The sequence below is a fragment of the Leptonychotes weddellii genome, chromosome 7, assembly GCF_054177405.1.
Source record: "Leptonychotes weddellii isolate Sample4059 chromosome 7, ASM5417740v2, whole genome shotgun sequence".
NCBI lineage: Eukaryota > Metazoa > Chordata > Mammalia > Carnivora > Phocidae > Leptonychotes > Leptonychotes weddellii.
This window is the reverse complement of record NC_138375.1, coordinates 113,839,479-113,860,811: the sequence shown is the minus strand read 5'-3', so window position 1 is coordinate 113,860,811 and position 21,333 is coordinate 113,839,479. Positions and strand designations below refer to the sequence as shown.

Below are 21,333 nucleotides of genomic sequence, written 5' to 3'. Positions count from 1 at the left end.
GGTTATACTAATATATGCGATTTTCTGTATATTTCAAACATGTTAACACCTCCTTGTTATGCTTAATATTATATGAGGCCCTGGGATTTCCTGTGGAAACATCCCCATGTAAATAATTTGTCAGGGGCTGTGGGAGACTGAGACTGTGGCCCTTCCCTGCATCCACACTCTTCCCATGTCTCTTTGGAGGCAGAGGTGCTTTCCCAGCCTTTGCTGTGTGTCTCAGCTCTGTGACCTGCTTTGACCAACCAAATGAGACACAAGTGATAGTTCACGAGTGGAGCCTGAGCCCTACAGGGAATTGTGTCTCTCACCTCGTGTTCTGCCTTCACTGTGCAGACAGCCTTCCCAGACTAACCTGCTGGCCCCTGGAAGAGAGTGAAAGTCACACGGAACAAATCCACCCTAGCCAGGCCACCCCAACTGCAGCCAGCCTGGCACACCCCCTCATTTACATTAGAAAACCATCAGCTCTCAGAATTATGGAGCATTAAGGAAATATTACGAGAGTTAAAGCAAATGTAAGCTAGCTAACTGAACCCGTGTTCTGGAAGAGGCTGACTAATGTCTGTTTTGAACTGAAATCCCAGGACCTGAAGGCACTCGCTGTTTTCTTGTGTATTATCAGGGATTGTGAGGAATGTTGAGGTGATGGCCACATGGTGGAGATCTTTTGATTAGAAATGCTGACCTGTTAATAGACAATTTTGAATGAGACCTTTATCTTCTCTGAGCTGTACTTCCTCACAAGGAAATGTGTGTGGATGTCTGGTTACTTGTTGGGTTACAGTTACCGAAGGATGTTTAACGTTTGCAAGATAAGGTCAGCTATCAGCATGAAGTTGACCTCTCATGTCTCCCCCATGCCTCATGCCTGGACCATTTTATTTTTATTAGCACTTTCACCAAAGGTAGATGGGTCAGGAGGAAGAGAAGAAATTGAAACTGGCTATAATTCCAGTTTGAGGGCAGGGGCATTAAAAATGACTTCCTGTATTAAGACTAAACTAGAAGTGACTTAATCTCTTTCACCACATCATTCTCCTCTCCTGTTAGAAAGGTTTGAATTAAAAAAATAACGTGAGAGCTCATGCACTTGCAAGGCTCGATTGTTTCCTCCTGTCTTGTCCCTGCTTCTCTGTAACTCCGTCTCCTGCTTCCTCTGAGGTAGTAAGCTTGCACAGAAATGCTAGAGGGAAGGGACTGGTTGGATTCCAGGAGTTGATGAACAAATTGGTTCTGATAAAAACCACCGAATCCTATACTTTGCTCTGATTAGCCAAAGAAACACTTGATTTTCTTATTTTAGGGCTAATTCTATCCTTTTGTTATAATTTCTTTATTTATTTTTACTAAGTAGCTATATTTATTGTTCTGATTATGTAAGTAATGCATTCTTTTTTTAAAGATTTTATGTATTTATTTTAGAGAGAAAGGGAGAGGGAGTTGGAGGAAGAGCAGAGGGGGAGGGAGGGAACCCCAAGCAGACTCTATGCTGAGCTCAGAGCCCCACACGGGACCTGATCCCACAACCCACACGCAACATAGAGCCCAGTGTGGGACTTGATCTCATGACCCTGAGATCAAGACCTGAGCCAAAATCAAGAATTGGGCACTTAAACAGCTGAGCCACCCAGGTACCCCAGTAATACATTCTTATGGCATAAATTACCTCCCACATTTCAAAAGAGTATGAACATTCCCCACTAACATTTTTGGGTATATGTGTTTCTCTTTTAATTTTGACCTAGTCTCTCTTGTTTAGGAAAATATCCCTGTCTTATTAAATACTCTCTTCAACTGAGGTAACACTAAAAGCTAAATGGAAGAGAAGACTACAGATTTTAATAGAACACTAAATAACAGAAGAGTTGACGTTTTGGGTATGTCTAAATGCTTCCACTTTTGAAAATTTACATGAAACCTTTTTGGTTTTCCTTAGCTGTGGGAGTAGTGGGTGAGAGGGCAAGGATACAGTTTCTCAGTAGCTTTGATCTTTGATTCGATCTGCAGTTTGGAGGCCTTTGTGAAAGGGAGGAGGCCAGTGTGCTTTGCAAAGGGTTGTTGGCCTGGGTGACCTGACCAAACACATGGACTCGCTCCTCCTGTGTTTCACTGGAACAAACCTACCTAGAAACAGCATGCTGTGTTAAGCTACTGATTTATTAAACAAATGCATTCAGAAACCTGAAATAAGTCCAGAACTGCTCTACTAAAGTCAGCCCTAAAATCATGATTAGAATAAAGACGGCATTAAATACATGTTTTGGCTAGTTGAAGCCTTAGCCGCATGATGAGGCCCCATCTGGCATCTTCCATCTCTGATTCAAGAATGCTGAGTGAACATTTAAATCCATTCTACCTTCTTCAACCCCTGTCCCCCCTTTCCCGCCATCCCTCACAAATCCTCTGTGTAGACAGAGAACGGTAACAATTTCAAGTATGAGACATTAGTCACCACAGCTTTGGGAGGTGAAATTAGCAAGGGGGTGGGACTGGATTACAAAAATAATTTTAACATGGAGAATTGTTGCTAAGATTTCTAATGTATGGAGTGCTTGACTTATCCTGGAAAACAGGAACTTAAAGAAGCATTTTCTAATAAGCCATTTACTTTTTCATTGGTGGAATAATGGAAGGGATAGGTTGCTGTCCTTATAATGGAGCATTCAATTTTTTGTTTTAAGTATCTTATTTATTTATTTATTTATTTATTTATTTAGAAATCAGAGAGAGCGCACAAGCAGGGGGAGTGGCAGGCAGAAGGAGAAGCAGCCTGCCCGCTGAGCAAGGAGCCCGATGTGGGGCTTGATCCCATGACCTGAGCTGAAGGCAGACGCTTAACAGACTGAGCCACCCAGGCATCCCGATTTTCTGTTTTAAATTAAGTTCTATAGTACTGAAAGCAGAAAGCTCTCTTTATGAAATGTAGACACAGTACTTCAAGGTTAGAGGGATGTGGCCAGGAGGTTTTCTGGCTAGAGGCCCCTGAGGGAACACTATCTCAGAGTGTGAGCTATGCGGTACAGTTAGCATGACTTTCCTGCCTGTGTTCAAGGTAGTCACTCCATATCAAGCATGATCATCTGTCAAGCTACTCAGACATGTCCTCATGATCTTGCTCATTGCGGAGTCTTTCCCAACTGTAAATATGTTGAAATTAGCATCTGGACTAAAATCTACTTGTCATTCTTGATTGAGGTGAATTTACCTTCATCCAGAGTCTGGCTCTTAGTTTTTATTCAGTATCCCAGAGTCTGATGCAAGACAAGTGATTCAGGTTCATCAGGTTACTGGAGGTTAAATAAATGAGCACAAAGTTAGGTAGGTAGGTAGATAGATAAGTAGGTGTGATTTTCAGTGGAGGTGATTCCTCTCTACTGATGGGATATGCTCCCTTCTTGATGTTAGAACCTTTGGGAAAGTGGTTTGATGAATATAGAATGAGAGCAATAAGATAAAGAATTTTAAGGGCTTTTCCAACCATGTGAAATCTTTTTTTTTTTCCTCTTGATAAAATGGATTAGAAAATGTTTCCCTCTTGGGTGACACCAGATGGGCCCATGAACCTCTGTCTTATCCATTCCCTTTCTGGCACCCAAGGCCCATGCTTTTCAATTGGGAGTACCTGGCGGTAGGCCAGGTGACGCAGAAGTGACGCCTGATATCAGTGTTTTTTCAGGATTTGGGAGTGGGCCAAGAGGAAGAGGAATAACTATGTAGTAAATGTGTATATATATTTTTTTATATCTGAGAACATATTAAATCTTCTTAAAGTTAATATTTAATTTACATATTATAAAATTTACCCTTTTAAAGTAGTTCAGTGGTTTCAGTATATTTACAAAATCATGCAGTCATTACCCCTAATTCCAGAATACTTTTATCACTGCAAAATGAAAAACCTTACATGTTAGTAATCACTCCCCATTCCTATCATCTCCAGCTCCTAGTGCCTATTAATCTACTTTTCCTCTTTATGTATTTGCCTATTCTGAACATTTCATATAAATGAAGTCATACAATATGTGGCCTTTTCTGTCTGGTTTCTTTCACTTAGCATAATGTTTTCAAGGTTCATCCATGTTGTAACATGTATCACTACTTTATTCCTTTTTACGATTGGATATTAAATAGTCCTTTGCATGAGTATGCTACATTTTGTAGTTGGTAGACTTTTGGATGCTCTTCACTTTTGGCTATTATGAATATGGCTGTTATGCACATTCAGGTACAAGTTTTTGTGTGGACATGTATGTTCAGTTCCCTTGGCTCCATCTCTAGGAATGGAATTGCTGTGTGTTTAACTTTTTTGAGGAACTGTTAAACTGTTTTTCAAAGCAGCTACATCAGTTTACATTTGCACCAGCAATGCATGAAAGTTCCATTTTCTCCACATCCTTACCAACACTTGTTATTATTTTTCTTTTTAATTATAAGTATCTGAGGGGACGTGAAGTGGTATCTCATTGTGGTTTTGATTTGAATTTCTCTCATAAGCAATGAGGCTGAACATCTTTGCATGTGCTTATTGCCCATTTGTGTATCTTCCTTGGAGAATGTCTATTTAAATGTTTTGCCCAATTTTTAATTGAGTTATTTATCCTTTTATTGTTGAGTTGTAAGTGTTCTTTTCATATTCTAGATGCTAGTCTTTGTCAGATACATGATTTGCAAATATTTTGTCCCACCACATGTATTGTCTTTTCACTTTCTTGGTGGTGTTCTTTGAAGCACAGAAGCTTTTAATTTTAATGAAGTTTACTGTATTTTCTCCCTTTGACTCTTGTGTTTTAGGTGTCATATCTGAAAAACCTTTGATCCAAGGTCATGAAGGTTTATGCCTTTGTTTTATTTTAAGAGTCTTAGAATTTTGCATTTAGGACTTTGATACATTTTGAGTTAATTGTTGTATATGGTGTGAAGCAGGGGGTCCAAATTTATCTTTTTTGTATGTAGATATCCAGTTTTCCCAGGACCATTTGTTAAAAAGACTTATCATTTCCCTCATTTAATTTTTTTGGTACCCTTGTTGGAATTCTGTACTGTTGATGCTGTTTCATTGATTTATATGTCTGTCCTATGTCACTACCACACAGACTTGATTCCTATAGCTTTCTAGTAAATTCCAAATCAGGAAGGTGAGTCTTCCAACTGCTTCTTCTTTTTCAAAATTGTTTTGGTTATTCTGGATTCTTTGCACTTTCATATGAATTTTAGAATCAGTTTGTCAGTTTCTGGAAAAACTGAAAGGCTGCTGCAATTCTGATAGAGATTGAATTGAATCTTTAGATCCGTCTGGGAAGTATTGCTATTTTAGTGATGTTAACTCCGTTTAATGATGTTGAACGTGGAATGCCTTTCCATTTATTTAGGTCCTTTTTAATTTATTTCAGTAAGTTTGGTAGTTTTCAAGGTACACATCTTGCACTTCATTTGTTAAATGTGTCACTAAGTATTTTATTGTTTTTGATGCGATTATAAATGGAATTGCTTTCTTAATTGCATTTTCATATTGTTCTTTCCTGGTGTATAGAAATACAACTGGTTTTTGTATATATATCTTATATCCTACAGTCTTGCTAAATCCACTTACTTGCTTTAAGAGTTTTCAGTTTTTGATGGATTCCTTATAATTTTTATATACATGCTCATATCATCTGCAAATAGGCTTTTTTATTCCTCTGTTCCTCTATTACTGCCTTCTTTTGGGTTCAATAGATATTTTCTAGTGTACCTTTTATTTCCTAGTCATTTCTTTTACTGTATATTTTTCAGTTATTTTCTTTTTTTTTAATTTTTTTTAAGACGTTTTATTTATTTATTTGACAGAGAGAGACACAGCGAGAGAGGGAACACAAGCAGGGGGAGTGGGAGAGGGAGAAACAGGCTTCCAGCTGAGCAGGGAGCCCGATGCGGGGCTCGATCCCAGGACCCTGGGATCATGACCTGAGCCGAAAACAGACGCTTAACGACTGAGCCACCCAGGCGCCCTTATTTTTCAGTTACTTTCTTAATGGTTAGGCTGATTATAACTGAAGTTATAACAGTCTAGTTCAATTTAATGCCAACTTAATTGCAACAGTATACAAAAAGTTTCCCCCTGTATAGCTCCATTCTGTCACTCCTCTTCTCTACTTTGTCATACAAATTATACAGGTATATATTGTGTGCTCATCAACACCCAGATTTATAATTATTGCTTTATTTACCTATGTATTTACCTTTACTGATGCTTTTTATTTTTTTGTATGGGTTCAAGTTATTATCTAGTGTCCTTTCATTTTAGCCTGCCAGGCTTTCTTAGCATTTCCTGTAGAGCATATGTGTTAGCAACACATTCTCTCAGCTTTGATTATCTGGGAATAGCTTAACTTCTTCATTTTTGAAGGATAATTTTGCCAGATGTAGAATTCTTATTTGGCAGGTGTTTTTCTTTCAGTACTTTCAGTTTTGTTTTGTTTTTCTGTACTGTGTCATCCCACTGCCTTTTGGCCTCCACAATTTGTGATGATAAATCAACCGTTAACCTCATTGAGAATTCCTTGTATGTATGAGTATTTTCTCTCTGGTTGCTTTCAGGATTCTTTTTTTGCCTTTGTCTTTTGGTAGTTTGGTTATGATGTGTCTAGTCTTTGAGTTTTTGAGTTTACCTGGATTTTGTTGAGCTTCTCAGTTATGTAGATTAATGTTTTTCATCAAATTTGAGAAGTTTTCTTTAAATATTTAAAAAAAAATTTTTTTTTTTTTTTGAGAGAGAGCACGAGTGGGGGCAGGGAGGGGCAAAGTGAGAGGGAGAGAGAAAATCTAAAGCAAGCTCCACACCCAGTCTGCAGCCCAACATGGGGCTTGATCTCAGGACCTGAGCTGAAATCAAGAATTGGATGCTTGGGCGCCTGGGTGGCTCAGTCGTTGGGCGTCTGCCTTCGGCTCAGGTCATGATCCCAGGGTCCTGGGATCGAGTCCCACATCGGGCTCCCTCCTCAGGGGGAAGCCTCCTTCTCCCTCTCCCGCTCCCGCTGCTTGTGTTCCTGCTCTTGCTATCTCTGTCTCTGTCAAATAAATAAATAAAATCTTTAAAAAAAAAAAAAAAGAATTGGATGCTTAACTGTCTGAGCCACCCAGGCACCCCTCTTTAAATATTCTTTCTGCCTTTTTCTCTCTCTTCTGTCCTTCTGGGACTCTGTCATGTATATATTGGTGTTCTTGAGGGTGCCCCACTGGTCTCTGAGCCTCTCTTAATTTTTTGTCATTGTTTTTTTTCTGTTCATGAGACTAGATAATCTTAATCAACATATCTTCAAGTTTGCTGATTCTTTCTTCTCTCTGCTTAAGTCTGATGTTGAACCTTTGTAGAGAATTTTTTTTAATTTCAGTTAATGTGTTTTCCAACCCTAGAATTCTTACTTGGTATATATATATTTTCTGTCTCGTTATTGAAATTCTCTATTTGGTGAGACTTTTTTTCATACTTTCCTTCAGTCCTTTACACATGATTTCTTTTAGTTCTTTGGACATATTTAAAGTAATTGATTTATAATCTTTGTCTAACCTGTGCAACATCTGTTTTTCCTAATGACAGCATCTATTGGCTGCTTTCTGTGCTGAGTCCTCATATAAAGTTGTGTGGCTTTATCTAGCTGTCAGAGCTGTGACCCCATGGGAAGTGCTTGTACCTATAGAGAATGTAAATGTCTTCTCTCTTTCTTTCAACTGTGTGCTAAGGACAGAGGATCAAAAATGAGGAGGTTACTCCTTACAACTCATCAAATTACATTGTCTGCTTTCACAGCTTATAGCCACTAATATTTTACCTGAGGTTGCTCTCAGGAACTCTTGTGAACTGATTGACTCTCCATCTCTGAGAAACCTTTATAGCTAGAAGACATTGGTGGTCATCTACATAAAATAAAATAAAATCACTCTAGCCTGTGATATTTAAATTATACCTGAACTTTTCCCAATAAAGTTTACTTTTTGTACCACTGGGTACAAATTTACAATCAAGAAAGACTCTACACTCTTTATTTAAATCCACCTTTTTTTTTTTTCTTCAAATGAGAGCCTCTTGGTTTTAAAATCCTGCCTGAGAATTTTGTCTTACAACTGACCGTTTGATTATAAAATTCCAGAATGTACTAAACCCCAGTCAATAGACAACCCTCACTCTATCAAATACTTGCAGACCTACAGTGGGCATATTTCCTCACCCACTTTCACCATCTGCTAGTACTTTGACCAACAGAGAGCAAACAGCCCAGGGCCACCTATGGAAACACAGACTTAGATTACCTCAAATCATGGTAAACAGATGTAATTGGCCCAGTGCGCTTTGAACCCTGAAATTGCACCACACACAGACATGGTCCGAGCATTGCCAGAGGTTACAACACACACATTCTTGGCACCATTGTTCTGATTGACTCAGAACAGCTGAACATCTTAAGCTGAATGATTAATTATAACAATGGAAGAAATAATGCTCTTCTGTTCAGGGATTAAAATGTCTCTCTAGCTACTGATACCCCCTAAAAAAGAAACTGTCTATATGAATGACTTTCAGAGTCACAATACTACTTCACTGTTCCACGACACACGCCATCCCACATTCGGTGGGCAGTGTGTGCAGGGCACCGAATACAGCACTGTGAGAATGGAAGATGAGGCTGGAGGCAAGCAAATCTGGAAAGATTGAGAACCTGGGAGGGGCCAACCCTGGACATGGAAATGAGGGTGAGAATGGGCCAGGATGAGTGAAACAGGTAAAGGGAGTGTTGATTGTCCCGTAGCTGCCTGAGCCCATGAAGGATTGCAGAGGGCCTTATAAATCAAGCCTAATCCCACTGTTTGCTTATTTCCAATAGTAGAGATGGAATTTTTGAATTTCATTTGACTCCAGGGAGATCTGAAACTGCTCCAGGAATATTTGTGTTGGATGCTATGAAAGAGGATAGGGAAGTAATTTTTGGATACGTGAATACATTTGTACAAGGACAAGGTACATTTGTGTTTCTTTCTGTCTGCAAAGTTTGTTTTTAAATTGTTTTATGAGAAGTTATGTCAGAGATATGAAACAATTTTTTGTGGTGGCTCAATAGAAACTATCAAGAAAAGAAACGCGGTTGGACATTTTGGACATAAAAGATAGAATATGACCTTCAGAGTATATCACCCCACCTAAACTGAACCTTAGCCAGCCAGCAGGGTAAACAGAAGTTTTTGGGGAAAATATAATAGTTCTTGGCTGGAAGATCTTTCATAATTCCAAATTCAGATAGGGTTGTCCCTTGAACAATAGGGATTTGAACTCTGCAGGTCCACTTATATGCAGATTTGGGTTTTTTTTTTTTTTATCAATATGGTACAGTACTGTAAATGTGTTTTCTCTTCCTTAACTTTCTTAATAACATTTTCTTTTCTCTAGCTTACTTTATTAAAGAATGCAATATACGTGAAGGATACAAAATATGTGTCATTTGACCGTTTATAAGTAAGGCTTTTGATCAATAGGCTGTTCATAGTTAAGTCTTGAGGGAATCAAAAATTATACATGACTGCCTAGGGCATCAGCACCCCTAACCCTCATGTTGTTCCAGGGTCAACTGTAATTTCTTTCTGCTAGAGATGTTTTCTTTTTGCACTTAACAAAAGAGTATCCATTTGTATTAATCAGGGTTCTCCCCAGAAACAGAACCAATAGTGTGTGTGTGTGTGTGTGTATGTATGTGTGTGTGTGTGTACAAAATAACACTATTATTTTTGTATGTATATTCTATATTAATATATACTGTGTATTCAAAAATCACCCTCTATATACTAAAGAGAGAGAGAAAAAATGCAAGAAGAGTTATTTTAAGAAATTGGCTCGTGTAATTTTAAATGCTGGCAAGTCCAAAATCTGCAGGCAGGCAGGAGGAAGACCCAGGGAAGAGTTGATGTTGGAGCTTGGAGTGCGAAGGCAGACTGGAGGCAGAATTCCCTCTTCCTTGGGTGACCTCCATCTTTTTTCTCTTAAGATTTCAACTGATTGAATAAGGCTTACCCACATGGTGGAGAGTAATTTGCTTTACTCAAAGTCTACTGATTTAAATGTTAATCTAAAAAAATGCCTTCACAGACACATTTAAACTGGTGTGTGACCAATGTCTGTACCATGGCCTCGCTAAGTTGATTTCCTAAAATTAACCATCCCAGCACCTTTACTTCAGAAATAAGAATTTAACTATGTACTTCGACTTCAAGAGTTGACCTAGAACAGAGACCAAACTTGGCATGCTGTGGGAGCCTGTGGCTGTGGGAGCCTTCATGGGACTTGAGGAAATTTCATTTTGTTGCTTTCATTTATGGAAGCTTTATGTCTCTAATTAAGTTGTCACTGAAAACTTTCCTTATGGTCTGTCCAATTTAAGACTTTTGATGAGGAATTAGAGGAGAAGTAAGGCATAATGAAAATGATTGAGCCAGGGAAACCTCCCTAATTCCCACATTTCATTAGCATGTTTTGCATTTTGTGAGCACTGTGCACATCCCTTTGTGTTTTACCAGTGCCAAACCATACAGAAACAGAAGGGCTATCGGGGAAGAGCAGAGAGTGGGTGGTGTGCTGGAGCAAACAGAGGATCCCACAAGGGAGCATGCATTCAGGTTAGCCTGGGGCCCCTACATTTTCAAGAGCAAACAGCACAGGCTGTTCCAACTCATCGTTGAAGAGCAATGTTAGTTGGAAGGGGGATTTCTGGTCAGGGTTTTTGAAACAAAATCACCTACTGCATGACTTAGTGCATTTGTTGATCATTATTAAATATTTTGAAACATCTTTTCATCATCAGAAATTACAGTTTGTCCCTTTCTTCCCCAAACCTTGTTGTAAGAAAAGAAAAGAGAAAAAGTTGCTTTGCCAAAATTGGAAGGGTTACGCAGAAATCCTCCATTTAACAATTTAGAGGACTTCATTCCTTGGTGTGTTTCTTCTAAAAAGAACAAAGCACTTTTTTTTTTGTTTTTGCATTTACTACCTCTTTTGTTCCTGCTCCTGGTTTGTGCCAAAACTGAGACTCAGATGAGTTACATGATGACTGTCTGACCTTGACTCCTGGGAAGCTCTCTTCTGTATCCATTGTCCTCTAAAGATGGTCTCTCTGGGATGACTGTTAATTTCTGGTTTCTTGGAACCATGAGAGCTCCAGGTCTGAATATGCAGGATAGAGATTTTCCCTTGTATATCTCACATTCACCTAAACCACAAAATGCCCCAAAGCAAAGACAGTGCTGTCTTCTGTGGGAGGCTGAAAATGTAAGAGTTGGGGGACCTAATTATTGAATGCTACCTGAGGTGGTGATGTGGGAAAGTGAGGGGGTGGTCTGGAACACGGATGGAGAATACATGGCAATAAAGAAACATTTTACAGTGGTGACAGGGTATGTTAGAGAGTTCCTGTAGAATAGCTTCACGGTCTTCTGAGATGGGGTAAATAGACAATATGAAGATGGTGAAGAAATGACCATGAGCTTGAGATGATGCATGGTTGGAACTGGCCACTGTTGCTGAGAAATGAGACATAAAGAAAAGGATTGCCAAGCAGCTGGGGCCTGGAAAGCCAGGCACTGGGACTCTCCAGTAATGACTACTCAGGAGTGGGGGCAGAGGATGCGATGAGCAGAGGGAAGTCGAAAGGTAGCTAACGCCCAGGGTTGACAAACTTGAGTGGAAGTGCTGACCATGAGTTCTCAGCTCAAGAGACAAGAAAGAGTCCAGCTGGGAATGTGGAAGAGGTTTGAGGAGCTAAAGTCATGAGATGAGCCCTGGCAGGACTGGTCAGAATACTCTCTGTCCATGGAGCTCCTTCCTGCATCAAGCACCACCATGAATCCTGTGAGTTTGCCTTCTCTGAACACTTTTTCTTACTTCCCTTCTACTTGAATGTCTTCTCTTCCTTAAGGTTCAGGTCAAGTCCTACCTGCTCTATGAAGTTCTCCTAGCTATTTCTAGATTTGTCAGCACCCTTTCTCAAAACTCCCTCAGGACTTTTTTGTGGGACACTTAAATTACTTCAGAACTATAGTCATATATTTTATCCATCATATATATCTTATTTCTCTGCAAAGATTTGCAATTGTCCTAGTGTAAGAACTGAGTCATATGCTGCTTTTATTTTTCTAACATGATAAAATGCTGTTTGAATACAACTATGCTTAGTTAAAAAAAGTGTGGGTTGATTATCCAGTAAATGGCATTACTAGTATATACTTATTTGGAGACCAGTGGATTTTGTCAGATTTTTTCTATTTGAGAATTTGAAATATGCTGTCCTGGTCACTTATGAGACATTCAGAATATCTGTCAAATAACTTATTTCCAATATTGTTTATCTCTGTGAACCATTTGATTCCAGTAAAATGTGCCTGGGAGAGAGGATCCCAAGCACTTTATTTTCACAGTTATTAAATTATGATAGAATCGAAAGAAGACTCTCCAGATATTTTATATTTCCTTGGATTAAGTAGAGAGCAGCTTTGCATTTTCTTTTAACATGGTGACTAGTATCTAGTAACAAATAAATATTAAATGATAGGGTATGATGAAGGGGAACAGTTAGTGTATTGTATAGATGACTTTTCTGCATGGTCCAGAATGGCTGCCAACAGTCAGCCCTACTTCTAATTAACTGGTGACCTTGCGCAAGACACTTCCTTTTTCTCCTTCAGTTTCCCCACCCATGAGATGCATGAGTGGACTTTTGGCTCAAGCAATACAGAGCTCTTAGAACCCCTGCCACCAGCTAGTTATCATGGCCACATTGTGGTCTTCCACTAGTGGGCGCCATTGAGCAGTCTTCAGAGCCTCTGCCTCTGCCCTCCAGAGCAGCCTGCAGCATTTCCCATCCTCACTAACGCATTTGGATCTGAAATGGCGCAGGATTATGAAAGTCGTTGGCATAATTCGATTCCATCAGCTATTCTGAAGGTCTTCCCTGGCCCTCTGGTTTTGAGTCATGCCCACACTGGAAGCTTGCAGTTTTGCCACCACAGCCTGTTGCCATCGAAACAGTTCATCCTCTGTGGAAAATGCTGACTCTTTCTCTTAATAGGCAGTTAATCTCTTTCTACATATTGAAGACAGGCATCAACATCCCTGGGCTCCTGGACCACATTTCACAGGCAAAATCTTAAAGATGACTTACCCTGTGGAGGTTCAGAGCAGAGGGAAAGCTTAGGAGTCCTTCTCGTCAAATCCTCTTGCTTTACAGAAGAAAGTCAGTTCCAGGGAGGAGAAGTGATTGGTCCGAAGCCACCCAGCCCCTCAGGGAGTGAAGCCGGGCTGGGACCCGGGGATAATTGTGAAGCAAAGGTAGAACCAAAAAGGGACCTTCGACTACATGGTTCCTCTTTCCGACACCTTCAGTGATGTGGGGGGTGTGTGAGCTGCAGTTTGCATCAGTCTGCTTTTGTATAAACGTCCTTCATGTTGCCTTTATTGGCAGCTCATTATATGCCAAGTGCTAGGCTAAACTCCCCAAACGTGTTATGGCTCATTTAATCCCAGGCCTTGCAATCCGGGCTCACAAGGACGGTCTCTGGAGCCTGCGACCTGGGCTCAAGTCCCAGCTCCACTTCTCAAGGGCCATGTGGGTTGGGGCAAATGAAATGCCCTCCCTGCGCCTCATTTCCTCTGCTGAGTATGGGGATGAATACAAAACCTCCTTCTATTCAGTGAGATAAAGAATAGAAGCCACTTAGCAGAGGACCTGGCCCATGGGAGGCACCCAGAAATGTTAGCTATTGTTTCTATCATTCTTAGTCCTTAGTGTCCTTCATATTGATATGCAACACAGGAACTATCTATGTTCTCTTTTGCATTTATCATGTAAATGAAGTATTCAAAGTGTAGGTAGCTATCAGTGTGTTAACTGTATTGTTTCTCCTTCATCCTACAAATAATGTTACTGTGAAATGAATGGATAAATAAAACCAAAGTGGTGTAATTATCCTAAAAGAAAAAAAAAATCTATGATGGGGCGCCTGTGGGGCTCAGTCGGCTAAGCGTCTGACTCTTGTTTTGGCTCAGGTCATGATCTCAGGATTGTGAGATCGAGCCCCATGCCTGGCTCTGTGCTCAGCTCAGGCTCTGCTCTCTCTTTCTGTCCTTCTGTTCCTCTCCCTGCTCGCATGCTCCAAATAAATAAATAAATAAATAAATAAATAAATAAAAATTTAAAAACTCTGTGCTAGTCTTCAAAACCAGTTTACCCTCACATTTAAAGAGATCAAAACAAAAACAAGAAAACACTCCGTATCAAAGGCACCCTCACCCTCACATTTCTTCCTGACAGTCTCTCTCTCTCTTTATTTCTTTTAAGGATTGGCACTCTGTTTATGACTCAGACTGAAAGTCCCTTTCGGCTTTGGGGTTTTATAATCGGTAGGAGATAATTGTGGTTCACTTTTTTCTTCACAGAAGGGGACAGTGAAGGACAGTGGAGACTGATTCCTCACACTGGTTCCTGTGGTGGTGGCGTCTGAAAGTGTACATTAGAGCTCCATACCAGTATTCCACGTGTTTACAAGTTACATAAACTCCTGCCTTCTGGACAGCCATCAGAGTTAATGCATCCCAGACTGGGGGTTCTGCTTGAATTCTCCTGACAGGCTCAGCATTCAAAGCAATAGCTGTGTTTAGTTTGTTGCATTATAAACCTGAAAGCCAGGGTTCTAGATATAAATAGTATGCACAGTTGGACAACAGCATTGCCATCAGAGTGAGATCACTTCCAGGAAAACACTGAAATGTAGCAATGGGAATAACATCTGGCCTTTTCACAGTTGCATTTGATTTAGCCTTGGACATCCTACATAAAATAGAGGCTGTATTGATTAATGACTTCAGTTTCCGTGCAGTTCACTCATTTTAAATTGAAAAGTAAGACCTTCATAGCTATTTGTCAAACCGACTATGTTTAGGGTATGTATGCAAAGCTCATTGGACTTTATAATTGTTGGCTTGCCTGTCCCTCCCTGGTGCATCCATTCCCACCTTTTACCACACCAAAGGAATAAAGGCAAAGAGGACCCTAGGGAGCAAAGTTTGCCCTTTTTTGGGGGTAGTGGTGGCGGTGATAGGATGGAAAAAAAATGTCCATTCAGTAAGATAAGATCAAAATGGAAATCTTTTGTTTCTCTCTTTCCATTTCAGTATCTGGATATCATTTTAGTTTTCCCTGTGTAGCAATGACTCCCTCTTTTTTTTTGGCTACGTGGCCAACCAAAATAAAGCCTCCACTCCCAGCCTTCTGTGAAGCTAGATGTGAAAGTAACAAGTTCTGGCCAATGAGATATAAGCAGAAAGAGTGTTTGCGAATTCTAGAAAGTGTTTTTTAAAATGAGCTTGTGAAATCCCTTTTCTTATCTTCTTCATCCTGTGTTTGGAATGTGAGTCCAACTGCTGGAATTTCCGCAGCCATTTTGAACCAGGGTTGGCCTTGAAGATGGGAGGTATAGGTAGTGAAAGCAAAGTAGAAAGAGCCTCAGTCTCTGACACCATGGAGGATCTTAATAATCCTAGACAGAGAATTTCCGGATTACTATGGAAAAATAGTATAAAAATAGTAATGTGAATAAAATAAAAATATACAGTTCAATGATTCAACAAAAAAGAAAGCTCCGTGGTGTAACTACCACTTGGTCAATTTTTATAAATATTCCACATAGACTTGAGAAAATGAAGTATCTCTTGTGGTTTGGCGTGAAGATGATGTGTCCATCCCATCAGTTTGCTAATCACGTTGTTTACATTTACTATGTTTCTGCTGGCTGTTTGCGTGCTCTCAGCTATCCAAACATGCATGCAACAGTCTCCCACCATGATTGTGTTTGACACTTTATTCAGGCATTAATATTTTGATGCTATTTTATTAGATGCATACAGTGTTAGAATAGTTATATCATCCTCTGAATAGAGCTCTTTATTTTTTAAAAAGTGTTTATCTCTGGTAATGCACTTTACCTTAAAGTCTCCTTTTGTCTTTGGATATTAATCTAGCAAAACCAAATGTATTTAGTGACTTCCATGTTAATTGTCTTTCAGTCCTTCACTTTCAACTTTTCTGGATCCCTGTGTTTTAGACACATCTCTTGTAAATGGTATATGATTGGGGTTTGTATTTTTAAATCCGATCTTATCATCTTGGTCCTTTAATTAGAACACATAAACCGCCTTAGCCATGCGGAAGAAACACAGTAGGACCCTACCCAAAATGAGTTGGATGTTGAGGTTGATGACACCATGCATACATGCCAGAGGATAGGGAAAGGTTTATTACTTACATAATTGAAGCTGTCCGCGAAAACAGGTCAGGGTCCCCAAGCAGGCCTGAAATGGCTTAGGGAGAACAAGGAAGGGAGACTATGGTTAGGGGATTGGGTTGGGGGCTTGTGTGATTTGATTCTCCTCCTGGTGCCAAAGGAGGGAGCACCAGCTTCTCACTTTTCCTGGATGTGAGGCGGAGGGTGAAGTCAGAAGGGTAAGGCTTAAGAACCTCAGCAGTAAAGTGTCCAAAAATGGAGGCAGACATTCTTTATTACCTAGACCAATGCATTGAATGTAAAAACTGATACTTTCATTTAAATCCATCATCTTACTCAGTTACTTTCTGTTTTTCTTGCCTGTTCTATATTACCTTTTCTCACCACTCTTGCCTTCTATTTTTATATTTACGTTAATCCCTCTGTTAACTCAAGCATTTTATATGATTTTTAGTCATTCTTTTTTTTCTTTTTTATTGAAGTATAGGTGACATACAATTTTGTATTAGTTTCAGATGTACAATACAGTGATTTGACAATTCTATACATAATGCAGGGCTTACCACAGTAAGTGTGGTTACCCTCTGCCACCGTACATTATTATGATATTATTGACTGTATTCCCTATGTGATACTTTTCATCTTCATGACTTTTTAATTTTATAACTGGAAGTTTGTACCTCTTAATTCCCTTCCCATATTTAGCCCATCCCCCCACCTGTCTCCCCTCTGGCAACCATCTGTTTGTTCTCTGTATTCATGAGTCGGCATCTGTTTGTTCATTTGTTTTGTGTTTTAGACTCCACATGTAAGTGAAATCACATGGTATTTGTTTTTCTTTGACTTATTTCACTAAGCATAGTGCACCCTAGGTCCATCCATTTCACTAATTGCAAGATTTCATCCTTTTTAAAAATGGCTGAATAGTATTCCATTGCATATGTACACCACATCTTCTTTATTCATTCATCCACTGATGGACGCTCAGATTGCTTCCATAGCTTGGCTATTGTAAATAATGCTACAATAAACATATGGTTGCATGTATCTTTTCAAATTGGTATTTTTGTTTTCTTTGGGTGAATACCCAGTAGTGGAATTATTGGATGGTATGGTATTCCTACTTTGAATTTTTTGAGGAACCTCCATCCTGTTTTCCACAGTGGCTGCACCAGCTTGCATTCCCACCAACAGTGCACAAGGGTTCCCTTTTTCTCCATATCCTCGCCAACACTTCTTCTTGTGTTTTTGATTTCAGCCATTTTGACAGGAGTACGGTGATACCTCATTGTGGTTTTGATTTGCGTTTCCCTAATGGTTAGTGTTCTTGACCATCTTTTCATGTGTCTGTTGACTATCTATATGTCTTCTTTGGAAAAACATCTATTCGATCCTCTTCCCATTTTTTTTTAAAGATTTATTTAGTTCCTTGGGGGTGGGGAGGAGCACAGGGAGAGGGAGAGAGAACCTTAAGCGCAGAGCCTGGCGTGGGGCTCAGTCTCATGACCCTGAGATCACAACCTGAGCCAAAACCAAGAGTCGAATGCTTAACTGACTGCACCACCCAGGTGCGCCCCCCCCCGCCCATTTTTATTATTTGAGGTTTCTTGCTGTTGAATTGCACGAGTTCTTTGTATATTTTGGATATTAACTCCTTATTGGATATATCATTTGCAGATATCTTCTCCCATTCAGTATGTTATCTTTTCATTTTGCTGATTGTTTCCTTTGCTGTGCAGAAGCTTTTTATTTTGATGAAGTCCCAATAGTTTATTTTTGCTTTTGTTTCCCTTGCCTCAGGAGACATATCCAGAAAATGTTGCTAAGGCCAGTGCTCAAGGAATTACTGCCTGTGTTTTCTTTTAGGAGTTTTATGGTGTCAGGTCTTAAAGCTTAGGTCTTTAATCCATTTTGAATTTATTTTTGTGTATGATAGAAAATGGTCCAGTTTCATTCTTTTGCAGGTAGCTGTCCAATTTTCCCAGCACCATTTGTTGAGGGGACTGTCTTTTCGCCATTGCATATTCTTGCCTCCTTTGTTGAAGATTAATTGGCCATATAATCATTGGTTTATTTCTGGGCTCTCTCTTCTGTTCTGTTGATCTTTGTGTCTATTTTTGTGCCAGTTCCATACTGTTTTGATTACGGCAGCTTTGTGGTATATCTTCAAGCCTGGGATTGTCATACCTCCAGTTTTTTTCTTCTATCTCAAGATTGCTTTGGTTGGTCAGGGTCTTTTATGGTACAAATTTTAGGATTGTTTGTCCTAGTTCTGTGAAAAATACTATTGATACTTTGATAGAGATTGCACTGAATTTGTAGATTATTAGTCATTCCTTTAATATTTATGCAAGAGATTATAGTATGCATTATGACTTATCAAAATCCAATATTAATTGATGTTTCTATTTCTTTCTGGACAATGCAGTGATTTTATTTAATGCTTTAACTCTCTGCTATTGGTTATATTTTAATTTTTATATCTTTTAAGCCCATGATGCATTATTATTATTTTACACAGTTGAACGTCATTTAGATTTACGCACATATTTTCCACTTCCATTGTTCTTTGTTTTGTTCTGCATCTCCAAACTTCTGTCTGGGATCATTTTTTCTTCTACACAAAAGATACTTTTTATTTTTTTCTATTTTTAAAGATTTTATTTATTGACTTAGAGCAAGTGAGAGAGAGAGAAAGAGAGAGCATGAGCAGGGGAGAGGGGCAAGGGAGAGGGAGAAGGAGATTCCGTGCTAAGCAGGGAGCCCGATGCGGGGCTTGATCCCAAGACCCTGGGACCATGACCTGAGCTGAAGGCAAACACTTAACTGACTGAACCACCCAGGTGCCCCGAAAGATACTTTTTAGTATTTACTTCAGTGCAGGCCTGCTGGAGAAAAATTCTCTCACTTTTTATTTGTCTGCATTTTAACATGTCACCATCTCTGAAAAAATTTTTTTTGTGGATATAGAATTCTAGTTAACTTTTACATTTTTTTCAGTGCTCTGGAGATATTCCAGTGCCTCTTGGCTCCCATTATTTCTGTTTAGAAGGCTGCTCTATGTCCAATAGTTACTCCTTTCCAGGTAACCTGTTTTTGTGTGTTTATTTGGGCTGCTTTTACAATTGTTTTTGTTTGCTTATTTTGTCTGTGGTTTTCAACAGATTGCTGTGATGGTCCTAGTATGGATCTCCTTTTTTTCCTCTGTAGGGTTCCTAGAGTATCTAGAATCTGTGGCTTGATATCTTGTGTCAGTATTGGAAAGCTCTCAGCCACTGTCTCTTAAAATACTGCCTCGGGTCCAGTCTCTCTGTAATCTTGTTTGAAGGTTGCAGTCAGACTTCTGTAGACAGGGGTCTCATTGTCTTCACTCTGCCCCTTACACTCCCTTCTGTGTTTTTCATTGTTTTTTCCCCCATGTTTCACTCTGAGAAATTTCCTTTTTCTGACCAACATTTCACAAATGTTAATGTCTTTAAAATCACCTAGGGATATCATTAAAATATAGATTCTGATTCATACTAGGCTTATACTGGGGCCCAAGATGCTGCATTTCTAAAACGCTCCCAGACATAAAGAGAACATTAAATAAAAACTCAGGAGGTATGAAGAAAGTCTGGGGTTTCATTAATAACAACATATGAGTATTGGTTCACTAATTGTGACAAATATACCATATCGATGTAAGGTATTACTGACTGTAGGAATTGGGTGTGAGTTATATGAGAACTTCCAGTACTATATTTGCAACTTTTCTGAAATCTGAAACTGTTTTAAAATTTAAAAATCTACTTTAAAAAAACACTCCCAGGTTGTGTCAGTGCTGGTCCACAAATCAGACTTTAAGTATAATATTCTAGTCTATCTTACCAATTTTCTCTTCGGTTGTATCTAATCTACTGTTAAACACATCTCTTGAGTTCTTAATTTCAGCTATTGTATTTTTAATTTCCAAAACATACTTTGATTCTTTTTGTAACTTTTAGTTCTCTGACAAAAATTCTCAAGCTTAACTCTTACCTCTTCAAACGTAAATAGCATAGTTGCTTTAAAGTCTGTATTGTAACTCTAACATCTGAGGCCCATGTGGGTTTGTTTTCTTCTCACCATTGTTTTTCTTATTTTTCTCTCATGCTGTCATGTCTTGGAGTGGCTCTGGTTATTTTTTATCTTGTGTTAAACATTGTATTTACAAAAATTTTTTTGTAGAAATAGAGGACTGAGATGATGTTATAATTCTAGAGAAGAATTATGTTTGCTTTTGCCAGATTCCAAAGCATCCCAAGAAGCCAGGATCAGCTCAAAATAACTTCAAGATTGAGATGAACTGTATTGTCCCTGCCAAGGCCTCCTTCCTCCTTTCCCTCCTCATGAGTGTCTCGGCCCAAAGCAAGGGGGGTGACTTCTGTCTTGGCCCACAGCAAGGGGGGTGACTTCTGTCTTCCTCTGGCTGACAGGCCCTGAATTCCACTGCTTGATCCCCTAGGCTACATAAAGTTTGTTTAGACTCTACGGCTGAGTAGAGTTGCATCACTTCAACCAGAGGCCATTGAGAAGAACACCTTTCTGTCATTCAAAATAATTTCCTGTGATGTTAGCAATATACTCCTTCTCTCTCAAGTCTTCGTAATGTGGAAGTCCCTCATTCGGCCCAAGTACCAGCGACTTCAGATGGGAGATTCAAGAAAACCATGGGCTTTATTCTATATCCATCTTTCTCCCTATCCTAAAAAAGGGCCAAATTCAGGTTGAAGAATAAAATTGGAAAAGATGTGAACTTTCAAGGCAGAATATTAAGTCCAGCTATGTGGTTCTCAAATGTCAGTGCACACGAGAATCCTTGGTGAGGTTGTCAAACATGCTTATGTCTGGGGCCCATCCCCGGAGGTTTTTGAGTCACAGCATTTCCCACAAACTCTGGATGGTTTTTACGCAGGTGTTATCATGAGGTGTTTTCAAAATGCCTCCATGAACAGATTTGTGCCACCCTCCTCCCCCCAGCTCCAAGCACCTAGTGGCTTCACAATGCATGCA

At 39.4% G+C, this 21,333-nt stretch overlaps 1 protein-coding gene across 1 annotated transcript in view; it reads left to right on the top strand.

The window, feature by feature from the left end:
- The window catches only part of TGFBI (transforming growth factor beta induced), a 220,310-nt gene that overhangs the window by 151,567 nt on the left and 47,410 nt on the right, over nucleotides 1-21,333 (top strand). The gene's annotated exons all lie outside the window — the stretch shown is intronic.